The following is a 13,883-nucleotide window of genomic DNA, read 5'->3' on the forward strand; positions in this document are numbered from 1 at the left end:
AGCAGTCTGCGATCTGAGGAGAGCAGGCACGTTCAGGCTTAGGATGGCCGTTGACAGCTTCACACACTGTATATTGTGGATTTAAGCATCAATAAATCCTTTTCCGAATCGGAGCGGAAGGTGGCAACAGATTAAAATGTCAACTGCACCCAGGATTCTCAGCCAGTCTCCCATGCTGGTACTTACCGGGCCCTAAGCTGGGTAGCAGTCTGCGATCTGACGAGAGCAGGCACGTTCAGCTTAGGATGGCCATTGACAGCTTCACACTTTGTATACTGTGCATTTAAGCATCAATAAATCCTTTTCGGAATCGGAATGGAAGGCGGCAACAGAGCAAAATGTCAACGGCAGCCGGGATTCCCAGCCAGTGTCTCATGCCGGTACTTACCGGGCCCTAAGATCTGTACCAGTCTGCGATCTGACGAGAGCAGGCGCGTTAAGCTTAGGATGGCCGTCGACAGCTTCACACCTTGTATACTGTGGATTTAAGCATCAATAAATTATTTTCGGAATCGGAGCGGAAGGCAGCAATAGAGCAAAATGTCAATGGCACCCGGGATTCCCAGCCAGTCTCCCATGCCAGTACTTACCGGGCCCTAAGCTGGGTAGCAGTCTGCGATCTGACGAGAGCAGGCGCGTTCAGCTTAGGATGGCCATTGACAGCTTCATGCTTTTTATACTGTGCATTTAAGCATCAATAAATCCCTTTCGGAATCGGAGAGGAAGGCGGCAACAGAGCAAAATGTCAACAGCACCTTGGATTGCCAGCCAGTCTCCCATGCCCATACTTGCCGGGCAGCAGTCTGCGATCTGACAAGAACAGGCACATTCAGCTTAGGATAGCCGTAGACGGCTTCACACCCTGTATACTGTGGATTTAAGCATCAATAAATCCTTTTCGGAATCGGAGCGGAAGGCGGCTACAGAGCAAAATGTCAACAACACCTGGGTTTCCCAGCCAGTCTCCCATGCTGGTACTTACCGGGCCCTAAGCTGGGTAGCAGTCTGCGATCTGACGAGAGCAGGCACGTTCAGCTTAGGATGGCCGTTGACAGCTTCACGCCCTTTATACTGTGGATTTAAGCATCAATAAATTCTTTTCGGAATCGGAGCGGAAGGCAGCAATAGAGCAAAATGTCAACGGCAACCGGGATTCTTAGCCAGTCTCCCATGCCAGTACTTACCGGGCCCTAAGCTGGGTAGCAGTCTGCGATCTGACGAGAGCAGGCGCGTTCAGCTTAGGATGGCCATTGACAGCTTCATGCTTTTTATACTGTGCATTTAAGCATCAATAAATCCTTTTCGGAATCGGAACGGAAGGCGGCAACAGAGCAAAATGTCAACTGCACCCGGGATTCCCAGCCAGTCTCCCATGCCGGTACTTACTGGGCCCTAAGCTGGGTAGCAGTCTGCGATCTGACGAGAGCAGGCGCGTTCAGCTTAGGATGGCCGTTGACAGCTTCACACTTTGTATACTGTGGATTTAAGCATCAATAAATAATTTTCGGAATCGGAGCAGAAACAGAGCAAAATGTCAACTGCACCTGGGATTCCCAGCCAGTCTCCCATGCTGGTACTTACCAGGCCCGAAGCTGGGTAGCAATCTGCGATCTGACGAGAACAGACACATTCAGCTTAGGATGGCCGTAGACATCTTCACACCCTGTATACTGTGGATTTAAGCATCAATAAATCCTTTACGGAATCGGAGCGGAAGGCGGCAACAGAGCAAAATGTCAACGACACCTGGGATTCTCAGTCAGTCTCCCATGCTGGTACTTACCGGGCCCTAAGCTGGGAAGCAGTCTGCGATCTGACGAGAGCAGGCGCGTTCAGCTTAGGTTGGCCGTTGACATCTTCTTGTCCTTTATACTGTGCATTTAAGCATCAATAAATCCTTTTCGGAATCGGAACGGAAGGCGGCAACAGAGCAAAATGTCAACGGCAGCCGGAATTCCCAGCCAGTGTCCCATGCCGGTACTTACCGGGCCCTAAGATCTGTACCAGTCTGCGATCTGACGAGAGCAGGCGCGTTAAGCTTAGGATAGCCGTCGACAGCTTCACACCTTATATACTGTGGATTTAAGCATCAATAAATTATTTTCGGAATCGGAGCGGAAGGCAGCAATAGAGCAAAATGTTAACGGCACCCGGGATTCCCAGCCAGTCTCCCATGCCAATACTTACCGTGCCCTAAGCTGGGTAGCAGTCTGCGATCTGACGAGAGCAGGCGCATTCAGCTTAGGATGGCCATTGACAGCTTCATGCTTTTTATACTGTGCATTTAAGCATCAATAAATCCTTTTCGGAATCGGAACGGAAGGCGGCAACAGAGCAAAATATCAACTGCACCCGGGATTCCCAGCCAGTCTCCCATGCCGGTACTTACTGGGCCCTAAGCTGCGTAGCAGTCTGCGATCTGACGAGAGCAGGCGCGTTCAGCTTAGGATGGCCGTTGACATCTTCACGCCTTGTATACTGTGGATTTAAGCATCAATAAATATTTTTTTTAATCGGAGAGGAAGGCGGCAACAGAGCAAAATGTCAATAGCACCTTTAATTGCCAGCCAGTCTCCCATGCCCGTACTTGCCGGGCAGCAGTCTGCGATCTGACAAGAACAGGCGCATTCAGCTTAGGATAGCCGTAGACAGCTTCACACCCTGTATACTGTGGATTTAAGCATCAATAAACCCTTTTCGGAATCGGAGCAAAGTGTCTACAGAGCTACATGTCAGCAACACCTGAGATTCTCAGCCAGCCTCCCATGCTGGTACTTACCGGGCCCTAAGCTGGGTAGCAGTTTGCAATCTGAGAAGAACAGGCACATTCAGCTTAGGATAGCCGTAGACGGCTTCACACCCTGTATACTGTGGATTTAAGCATCAATAAATCCTTTTCGGAAACAAAGCGGAAGGCGGCTACAGAGCAAAATGTCAACAAAACCTGGGATTTCCAGCCAGTCTCCCATGCTGGTACTTACCGGGCCCTAAGCTGGGTAGCAGTTTGCGATCTGACGAGAGCAGGCGCGTTCAGCTTAGGATGGCCGTTGACAGCTTCACACTTTGTATACTGTGGATTTAAGCATCAATAAATAATTTTCGGCATCGGAGCAGAAACAGAGCAAAATGTCAACTGCACCAGGGATTCCCAGCCAGTCTCCCATGCTGGTACTTAAAAGGCCCGAAGCTGGGTAGCAGTCTGCGATCTGACGAGAACAGGCGCATTCAGCTTAGGATGGCCGTAGACATCTTCACACCCTGTATACTGTGGATTTAAGCATCAATAAATATTTTTATTAATCGGAGAAGAAGGCGGCAACAGAGCAAAATGTCAATGGCACCTTGGATTGCCAGCCAGTCTCCCATGCCGGTATCTGCCGGGCAGCAGTCTGCGATCTGAGGAAAGCAGGCACGGTCAGGCTTAGGATGGCCGTTGACAGCTTCACACCCTGTCTATTGTGGATTTAAGCATCAATAAATTATTTTCAGAATCGGAGCGGAAGGCAGCAATAGAGCAAAATGTCATCGGCATCCGGGATTCCCAGCCAGTCACCCATGCCAGTACTTAGCGGGCCCTAAGCTGGGTAGCAGTCTGCGATCTGACGAGAGCAGGCGCGTTCAGCTTAGGATGGCCATTGACAGCTTCATGATTTTTATACTGTAAATTTAAGCATCAATAAATCCTTTTCGGAATCGGAGAGGAAGGCGGCAACAGAGCAAAATGTCAATAGCACCTTGGATTGCCAGCCAGTCTCCCATGCCCATACTTGCCGGGCAGCAGTCTGCGATCTGACAAGAACAGGCACATTCAGCTTAGGATAGCCGTAGACGGCTTCACACCCTGTATACTGTGGATTTAAGCATCAATAAATCCTTTTCGGAATCGGAGCGGAAGGCGGCTAAAGAGCAAAATGTCAACAACACCTGGGATTCCCAGCCAGTCTCCCATGCTGGTACTTACCGGGCCCTAAGCTGGGTATCAGTCTGCGATCTGACGAGAGCAGGCGCGTTCAGCTTAGGATGGCCGTTGACAGCTTCACGCCCTTTATACTGTGCATTTAAGCATCAATAAATCCTTTTCCGAATCGGAGCGGAAGGCGGCAACAGATTAAAATGTCAACTGCACCCGGGATTCCCAGCCAGTCTCCCATGCTGGTACTTACCAGGCCCTAAGCTGGTTAGCAGTCTGCGATCTGATGAGAGCAGGCGCGTTACGCTTAGGATGGCCGTCGACAGCTTCACACCTTGTATACTGTGGATTTAAGCATCAATAAATTATTTTCGGAATCGGAGCGGAAGGCAGCAATAGAGCAAAATGTCAACGGCACCCGGGATTCCCAGCCAGTCTCCCATGCCAGTACTTACCAGGCCCTAAGCTGGGTAGCAGTCTGCGATCTGACGAGAGCAGGCGCGTTCAGCTTAGGATGGCCATTGACAGTTTCATGATTTTTATACTGTGCATTTAAGCATCAATAAATATTTTTATTAATCGGAGAGGAAGGCGGCAACAGAGCAAAATGTCACTGGCACCTCGGATTGCCAGCCAGTCTCCCATGCCGGTAACTGCCGGGCAGCAGTCTGCGATCTGAGGAGAGCAGGCACGTTCAGGCTTAGGATGGCCGTTGACAGCTTCACAAACTGTATATTGTGGATTTAAGCATCAATAAATCCTTTCCCGAATCGGAGCGGAAGGCGGCAACAGATTAAAATGTCAACTGCACACGGGATTCCCAGCCATTCTCCCATGCTGGTACTTACCAGGCCCTAAGCTGGGTAGCAGTCTGCGATCTGACGAGAGCAGGCGCGTTCAGCTTAGGATGGCCGTTGACAGCTTCACACTTTGTATACTGTGGATTTAAGCATCAATAAATAATTTTCGGAATCGGAGCAGAAACAGAGCAAAATGTCAACTGCACCCGGGATTCCCAGCCAGTCTCCCATGCTGGTACTTACCAGGCCTGAAGCTGGGTAGCAGTCTGCGATCTGACGAGAACAGGCGCATTCAGCTTAGGATGGCCGTAGACATCTTCACACCCTCTATACTGTGGATTTAAGCATCAATAAATCCTTTTCGGAATCGGAGCGGAAGGCGGCAACAGAGCAAAATGTCAACGACACCTGGGATTCCCAGCCAGTCTCCCATGCTGGTATTTACCAGGCCCTACGCTGGGTAGCAGTCTTCGATCTGATGAGAGCAGGCGCGTTCAGCTTAGGATGGCCGTTGACAGCTTCTCGCCCTTTATACTGTGCATTTAGGCATCAATAAATCCTTTTCGGAATCGGAACGGAAGGCGGCAGCAGAGCAAAATGTCAACGGCAGCCGGGATTCCCAGCCAGTGTCCCATGCCGGTACTTACCGGGCCCTAAAATCTGTACCAGTCTGCGATCTAACGAGAGCAGGCGCGTTAAGCTTAGGATGGCCGTCGACAGCTTCACACCTTGTATACTGTGGATTTAAGCATCAATAAATTATTTTCGGAATCGGAGCGGAAGGCAGCAATAGAGCAAAATGTCAACGGCACCCGGGATTCCCAGCCAGTCTCCCATGCCAGTACTTACCAGGCCCTAAGCTGGGTAGCAGTCTGCGATCTGACGAGAGCAGGCGCGTTCAGCTTAGGATGGCCATTGACAGTTTCATGATTTTTATACTGTGCATTTAAGCATCAATAAATATTTTTATTAATCGGAGAGGAAGGCGGCAACAGAGCAAAATGTCACTGGCACCTCGGATTGCCAGCCAGTCTCCCATGCCGGTAACTGCCGGGCAGCAGTCTGCGATCTGAGGAGAACAGGCACGTTCAGGCTTAGGATGGCCGTTGACAGCTTCACAAACTGTATATTGTGGATTTAAGCATCAATAAATCCTTTCCCGAATCGGAGCGGAAGGCGGCAACAGATTAAAATGTCAACTGCACACGGGATTCCCAGCCATTCTCCCATGCTGGTACTTACCAGGCCCTAAGCTGGGTAGCAGTCTGCGATCTGACGAGAGCAGGCGCGTTCAGCTTAGGATGGCCGTTGACAGCTTCACACTTTGTATACTGTGGATTTAAGCATCAATAAATAATTTTCGGAATCGGAGCAGAAACAGAGCAAAATGTCAACTGCACCCGGGATTCCCAGCCAGTCTCCCATGCTGGTACTTACCAGGCCTGAAGCTGGGTAGCAGTCTGCGATCTGACGAGAACAGGCGCATTCAGCTTAGGATGGCCGTAGACATCTTCACACCCTCTATACTGTGGATTTAAGCATCAATAAATCCTTTTCGGAATCGGAGCGGAAGGCGGCAACAGAGCAAAATGTCAACGACACCTGGGATTCCCAGCCAGTCTCCCATGCTGGTATTTACCAGGCCCTACGCTGGGTAGCAGTCTTCGATCTGACGAGAGCAGGCGCGTTCAGCTTAGGATGGCCGTTGACAGCTTCTCGCCCTTTATACTGTGCATTTAGGCATCAATAAATCCTTTTCGGAATCGGAACGGAAGGCGGCAGCAGAGCAAAATGTCAACGGCAGCCGGGATTCCCAGCCAGTGTCCCATGCCGGTACTTACCGGGCCCTAAAATCTGTACCAGTCTGCGATCTAACGAGAGCAGGCGCGTTAAGCTTAGGATGGCCGTCGACAGCTTCACACCTTGTATACTGTGGATTTAAGCATCAATAAATTATTTTCGGAATCGGAGCGGAAGGCAGCAATAGAGCAAAATGTCAACGGCACCCGGGATTCCCAGCCAGTCTCCCATGCCAGTACTTACCGGGCCCTAAGCTGGGTAGCAGTCTGCGATCTGACGAGAGTAGGCGCGTTCAGCTTAGAATGGCGGTTGACATCTTCACGCCTTGTATACTGTAGATTTAAGCATCAATAAAAAAAAATTTTAATCGGAGAGGAAGGCGGCAACAGATCAAAATGTCAATAGCACCTTGGATTGCCAGCCAGTCTCCCATGCCCGTACTTGCCGGGAAGCAGTCTGCGATCTGACAAGAACAGGCGCATTCAGCTTAGGATAGCCGTAGACGGCTTCACACCCTGTATATTGTGGATTTAAGCATCAAAAAATCCTTTTCCGAATCGGAGCAAAATGTCAACAACACCTGAGATTCCCAGCCAGTCTCCCATGCTGGTACTTACCAGGCCCTAAGCTGGGTAGCAGTCTGCAATCTGACGAGAGCAGGCGCGTTCAGCTTAGGATGGCCGTTGACAGCTTCACACTTTGTATACTGTGCATTTAAGCATCAATAAATCCTTTTCGGAATCGGAGCGGAAGGCAGCAATAGAGCAAAATGTCTACGGCACCTGGGATTCCCAGCCAGTCTCCCATGCCAGTACTTACCGGGTCCTAAGCTGGGTAGCAGTCTGCGAACTGACAAGAGCAGGCGCGTTCAGCTTAGGTTGGCCATTGACAGCTTCATGCTTTTTATACTGCGCATTTAAGCATCAATAAATCCTTTTCGGAATCGGAACGGAAGGCGGCAACAGAGCAAAATGTCAACTGCACCCGGGATTCCCAGCCAGTCTCCCATGCCGGTACTTACTGGGCCCTAAGCTGGGTAGCAGTCTGCGATCTGACGAGAGCAAGCGCGTTCAGCTTAGGATGGCCGTTGACATCTTCACGCCTTGTATATTGTGGATTTAAGCATCAATAAATATTTTTTTTAATCGGAGAGGAAGGCGGCAACAGAGCAAAATGTCAATGGCACCTTGGATTGCCAGCCAGTCTCCCATGCCGGTAACTGCCGGGCAGCAGTCTGCGATCTGAGGAGAGCAGGCACGTTCAGGCTTAGGATGGCCGTTGACAGCTTCACACCCTGTATATTGTGCATTTAAGCATCAATAAATCCTTTTCGGAATTGGAAACGGAAACGGAAGGCGGCAACAGAGCAAAATGTCAACGGCAGCCGGGATTCCCAGCCAGTGTCCCATGCCGGTACTTACCGGGCCCTAAGATCTGTACCAGTCTGCCATCTGACAAGAGCAGGCGCGTTCAGCTTAGAATGGCCATTGACAGCTTCATGATTTTTATACTGTGCATTTAAGCATCAATAAATCCTTTTCGGAATCGGAACGGAAGGCGGCAACAGAGCAAAATGTCAACTACACCTGGGATTCCCAGCCAGTCTCCCATGCCGGTACTTACTGGGCCCTAAGCTGGGTAGCAGTCTGCGATCTGACGAGAGCAGGCGCGTTCAGCTTAGGATGGCCGTTGACATCTTCATGCGTTGTATATTGTGGATTTAAGCATCAATAAATATTTTTATTAATCGGAGAGGAAGGCGGCAACAGAGCAAAATGTCAATGGCACCTTGGATTGCCAGCCAGTCTCCCACGCCGGTATCTGCCGGGCAGCAGTCTGCGATCTGAGGAGAGCAGACACGTTCAGCTTAGGATGGCCGTTGACAGCTTCACACCCTGTATATTGTGGATTTAAGCATCAATAAATCCTTTTCCGAATCGGAGCGGAAGGCGGCAACAGATTAAAATGTCAGCTGCACCCGGGATTCCAGCCAGTCTACCATGCTGGTACTTACCAGGCCCTAAGCTGGGTAGCAGTCTGCGATCTGACGAGAGCAGGCACGTTCAGCTTTGGATGGCTGTTGACAGCTTCACACTTTGTATACTGTGGATTTAAGCATCAATAAATAATTTTCGGAATCGGAGCAGAAACAGAGCAAAATGTCAACTGCACCCAGGATTCCCAGCCAGTCTCCCATGCTGGTACTTACCAGGCCCGAAGCTGGGTAGCAGTCTGCGATCTGACGAGAACAGACACATTCAGCTTAGGATGGCCGTAGACATCTTCTTGTCCTTTATACTGTGCATTTAAGCATCAATAAATCCTTTTCGGAATTGGAACGGAAGGCGGCAACAGAGCAAAATGTCAACGGCAGCCGGGATTCCCAGCCAGTGTCCCATGCCGGTACTTACCGGGCCCTAAGATCTGTACCAGTCTGCGATCTGACGAGAGCAGGCGCGTTACGCTTAGGATGGCCGTCGACAGCTTCACACCTTGTATACTGTGGATTTAAGCATCAATAAATTATTTTCAGAATCGGAGTTGAAGGCAGCAATAGAGCAAAATGTCAACGGCACCCGGGATTCCCAGCCAGTCTCCCATGCCAATACTTACCGGGCCTTAAGCTGGGTAGCAGTCTGCGATCTGACAAGAGCAGGCGCGTTCAGCTTAGGATGGCCATTGACAGCTTCATGCTTTTTATACTGTGCATTTAAGCATCAATAAATCCTTTTCGGAATCGGAACGGAAGGCGGCAACAGAGCAAAATGTCAACTGCACCCGGGATTCCCAGCTAGTCTCCCATGCCGGTACTTACTGGGCCCTAAGCTGCGCAGCAGTCTGCGATCTGACGAGAGCAGGCGCGTTCAGCTTAGGATGGCCGTTGACATCTTCACGCCTTGTATACTGTGGATTTAAGCATCAATAAATATTTTTTTTAATCGGAGAAGAAGGCGGCAACAGAGCAAAATGTCAATAGCACCTTGGATTGCCAGCCAGTCTTCCATGCCAGTACTTGCCGGGCAGCAGTCTGCGATCTGACAAGAACAGGCACATTCAGCTTAGGATAGCCGTAGACGGCTTCACACCCTGTATACTGTGGATTTAAGCATCAATAAATCCTTTTCGGAATCGGAGCAAAATGTCTACAGAGCTACAGAGCAAAATGTCAACAACACCTGAGATTCCCAGCCAGTCTCCCATGCTGGTACTTACCGGGCCCTAAGCTGGGTAGCAGTCTGCAATCTGACGAGAGCAGGCGCGTTCAGCTTAGGATGGACGTTGACAGCTTCACGCCCTTTATACTGTGCATTTAAGCATCAATAAATCCTTTTCCGAATCGGAGCGGAAGGCGGCAATAGATTAAAATGTCAACTGCACCCGGGATTCCCAGCCAGTCTCCCATGCTGGTACTTACCAGGCCCTAAGCTGGGTAGCAGTCTGCGATCTGACGAGAGCAGGCACGTTCAGCTTAGGATGGCCATTGACAGCTTTATGCTTTTTATACTGTGCATTTAAGCATCAATAAATCCTTTTCGGAATCGGAACGGAAGGCGGCAACAGAGCAAAATGTCAACTGCACCCGGGATTCCCAGCCAGTCTCCCATGCCGGTACTTACTGGGCCCTAAGCTGGGTAGCAGTCTGCGATCTGACGAGAGCAGGCGCGTTCAGCTTAGGATGGCCGTTGACATCTTCATGCCTTGTATATTGTGGATTTAAGCATCAATAAATATTTTTATTAATCGGAGAGTAAGGCGGCAACAGAGCAAAATGGCAATGGCACCTTGGATTGCCAGCCAGTATCCCATGCCGGTATCTGCCGGGCAGCAGTCTGCGATCTGAGGAGAGCAGGCACGTTCAGGCTTAGGATGGCCGTTGACAGCTTCACACCCTGTACATTGTGGATTTAAGCATCAATAAATCCTTTTCCGAATCGGACCGGAAGGCGGCAACAGATTAAAATGTCAACTGCACCCGGGATTCCCAGCCAGTCTACCATGCTGGTACTTACCAGGCCCTAAGCTGGGTAGCAGTCTGCGATCTGACGAGAGCAGGCGCGTTCAGCTTAGGATGGCCGTTGACAGCTTCACACTTTGTAAACTGTGGATTTAAGCATCAATAAATAATTTTCGGAATCGGAGCAAAATGTCAACTGCACTCGGGATTCCCAGCCAGTCTCCCATGCTGGTACTTACCAGGCCCGAAGCTGGGTAGCAGTCTGCAATCTGACGAGAACAGGCGCATTCAGCTTAGGATGGCCGTAGACATCTTCACACCCTGTATACTGTGGATTTAAGCATCAATAAATCCTTTTCGGAATCGGAGCGTAAGGCGGCAACAGAGCAAAATGTCAACGACACCTGGGATTCCCAGCCAGTCTCCCATGCTGGTACTTACCAGGCCCTAAGCTGGGTAGCAGTCTGCGATCTGACGAGAGCAGGCGCGTTCAGCTTAGGATGGCCGTTGACAGCTTCTTGCCCTTTATACTGTGCATTTAAGCATCAATAAATCCTTTTCGGAATCGGAACGGAAGGCGGTAACAGAGCAAAATGTCAACGGCAGCCGGGATTCCCAGCCAGTCTCTCATGCCAGTACTTACCGGGCCCTAAGATCTGTACCAGTCTGCGATCTGACGAGAGCAGGCGCGTTAAGCTCAGGATGGCCGTCGACAGCTTCACACCTTGTATACTGTGGATTTAAGCATCAATAAATTATTTTCGGAATCGGAGCGCAAGGCAGCAATAGAGCAAAATGTCAACGGCAACCGGGATTCCCAGCCAGTCTCCCATGCCAGTACTTACCGGGCCCTAAGCTGGGTAGCAGTTTGCGATCTGACGAGAGCAGGCGCGTTCAGCTTAGGATGGCCATTGACAGCTTTATGCTTTTTATACTGTGCATTTAAGCATCAATAAATCCTTTTCGGAATCGGAACAGAAGGCGGCAACAGAGCAAAATGTCAACTGCACCCGGGATTCCCAGCCAGTCTCCAATACCGGTACTTACTGGGCCCTAAGCTGCGTAGCAGTCTGCGGTCTGACGAGAGCAGGTGCGTTCAGCTTAGGATGGCTGTTGACATCTTCACGACTTGTATACTGTGGATTTAAGCATCAATAAATATTTTTTTTAATCGGAGAGGAAGGCGGCAACAGAGCAAAATGTCAATAGCACCTTGGATTGCCAGCCAGTCTCCCATGCCCGTACTTGCCGGGCAGCAGTCTGCGATCTGACAAGAACAGGCACATTCAGCTTAGGATAGCCGTAGACGGCTTCACACCCTGTATACTGTGGATTTAAGCATCAATAAATCCTTTTCGGAATCGGAGCAAAATGTCTACAGAGCTACAGAGCAAAATGTCAACAACACCTGAGATTCCCAGCCAGTCTCCCATGCTGGTACTTACCGGGCCCTAAGCTGGGTAGCAGTCTGCAATCTGACGAGAGCAGGCGCGTTCAGCTTAGGATGGCCGTTGACAGCTTCATGCCCTTTATACTGTGCATTTAAGCATCAATAAATCCTTTTCCGAATCGGAGCGGAAGGCGGCAACAGATTAAAATGTCAACTGCACCCGGGATTCCCAGCCAGTCTCCCATGCTGATACTTACCAGGCCCTAAGCTGGGTAGCAGTCTGCGATCTGACGAGAGCAGGCGCGTTCAGCTTAGGATGGCCGTTGACAGCTTCACACTTTGTATACTGTGCATTTAAGCATCAATAAATCCTTTTCGGAATCGGAACGGAAGGCGGCAACAGATTAAAATGTCAACTGCACCCGGGATTTCCAGCCAGTCTCCCATGCCAGTACTTACCGGGCCCTAAGCTGGGTAGCAGTCTGCTGTCTGCCGAGAGCAGGCGCGTTCAGCTTAGGATGGCCATTGACAGCTTTATGCTTTTTATACTGTGCATTTAAGCATCAATAAATCCTTTTCGGAATCGGAACAGAAGGCGGCAACAGAGCAAAATGTCAACTGCACCCGGGATTCCCAGCCAGTCTCCCATGTTGGTACTTACTGGGCCCTAAGCTGGGTAGCAGTCTGTGATCTGACGAGAGCAGGCGCGTTCAGCTTAGGATGGCCGTTTACATCTTCACGCCTTGTATATTGTGGATTTAAGCATCAATAAATATTTTTATTAATCGGAGAGGATGGCGGCAACAGAGCAAAATGTCAATGGCACCTTGGATTGCCAGCCAGTCTCCCATGCCGGTATCTGCCGGGCAGCAGTCTGCGATCTGAGGAGAGCAGGCACGTTCAGGCTTAGGATGGCCGTTGACAGCTTCACACCCTGTATATTGTGAATTTAAGCATCAATAAATCCTTTTCCAAATCGGAGCGGAAGGCGGCAACAGATTAAAATGTCAACTGCACCCGGGATTCCCAGCCAGTCTCCCATGCTGGTACTTACCAGGCCCTAAGCTGGGTAGCAGTCTGCGATCTGACGAGAGCAGGCACGTTCAGCTTAGGATGGCCGTTGACAGCTTCACAGTTTGTAAACTGTGGATTTAAGCATCAATAAATAATTTTCGGAATCGGAGCAAAATGTCAACTGCACTCGGGATTCCCAGCCAGTCTCCCATGCTGGTACTTACCAGGCCCGAAGCTGGGTAGCAGTCTGCGATCTGACGAGAACAGGCGCATTCAGCTTAGGATGGCCGTAGACATCTTCACACCCTTTATACTGTGGATTTAAGCATCAATAAATCCTTTTCGGAATCGGAGCGTAAGGCGGCAACAGAGCAAAATGTCAACGACACCTGGGATTCCCAGCCAGTCTCCCATGCTGGTACTTATCGGGCCCTAAGCTGGGTAGCAGTCTGCGATCTGACGAGAGCAGGCGCGTTCAGCTTAGGATGGCCGTTGACAGCTTCTCGCCCTTTATACTGTGCATTTAAGCATCAATAAAAAAAATTCGGAATCGGAACGGAAGGCGGCAACAGAGCAAAATGTCAACGGCAGCCGGGATTTTCTGCCAGTCTCCCATGCCAGTACTTACCGGGCCCTAAGCTGGGTAGCAGTCTGCGATCTGACGAGAGCAGGCGCGTTCAGCTTAGGATGGCCATCGACAGCTTCACACCTTGTATACTGTGCATTTAAGCATCAATAAATTATTTTTGGAATCGGAGCAGAAGGCAGCAATAGAGCAAAATGTCAACGGCACCCGGGATTCCCAGCCAGTCTCCCATGCTGGTACTTACTGGGCCCTAAGCTGGGTAGCAGTCTGCGATCTGACGAGAGCAGGCACGTTCAGCTTAGGATGGCCGTTAACAGCTTCTCGCCCTTTATACTGTGCATTTAAGCATCAATAAATCCTTTTCGGAATCGGAAACGGAAACGGAAGGCGGCAACAGAGCAAAATGTCAACGGCAGCCGGGATTCCCA

General features: G+C 50.2%; 7 pseudogenes; all 7 read right to left on the bottom strand.

The window, feature by feature from the left end:
* Positions 1-541: 541 nt before the first annotated feature.
* Positions 542-661, bottom strand: LOC130316487 (5S ribosomal RNA; annotated as a pseudogene).
* Positions 662-933: 272 nt separating this feature from the next.
* LOC130352012 (5S ribosomal RNA) lies at positions 934-1,053 on the bottom strand (annotated as a pseudogene).
* Positions 1,054-3,912: 2,859 nt separating this feature from the next.
* LOC130347108 (5S ribosomal RNA) lies at positions 3,913-4,032 on the bottom strand (annotated as a pseudogene).
* Positions 4,033-4,316: 284 nt separating this feature from the next.
* On the bottom strand, positions 4,317-4,436 carry LOC130352589 (5S ribosomal RNA; annotated as a pseudogene).
* Positions 4,437-5,510: 1,074 nt separating this feature from the next.
* Positions 5,511-5,630, bottom strand: LOC130352600 (5S ribosomal RNA; annotated as a pseudogene).
* Positions 5,631-10,857: 5,227 nt separating this feature from the next.
* Positions 10,858-10,977, bottom strand: LOC130352239 (5S ribosomal RNA; annotated as a pseudogene).
* A 2,269-nt stretch (positions 10,978-13,246) lies between these two features.
* LOC130322073 (5S ribosomal RNA) lies at positions 13,247-13,366 on the bottom strand (annotated as a pseudogene).
* Positions 13,367-13,883: the final 517 nt, after the last annotated feature.

This window comes from Hyla sarda, chromosome 1, assembly GCF_029499605.1.
Source record: "Hyla sarda isolate aHylSar1 chromosome 1, aHylSar1.hap1, whole genome shotgun sequence".
Lineage (NCBI taxonomy): Eukaryota > Metazoa > Chordata > Amphibia > Anura > Hylidae > Hyla > Hyla sarda.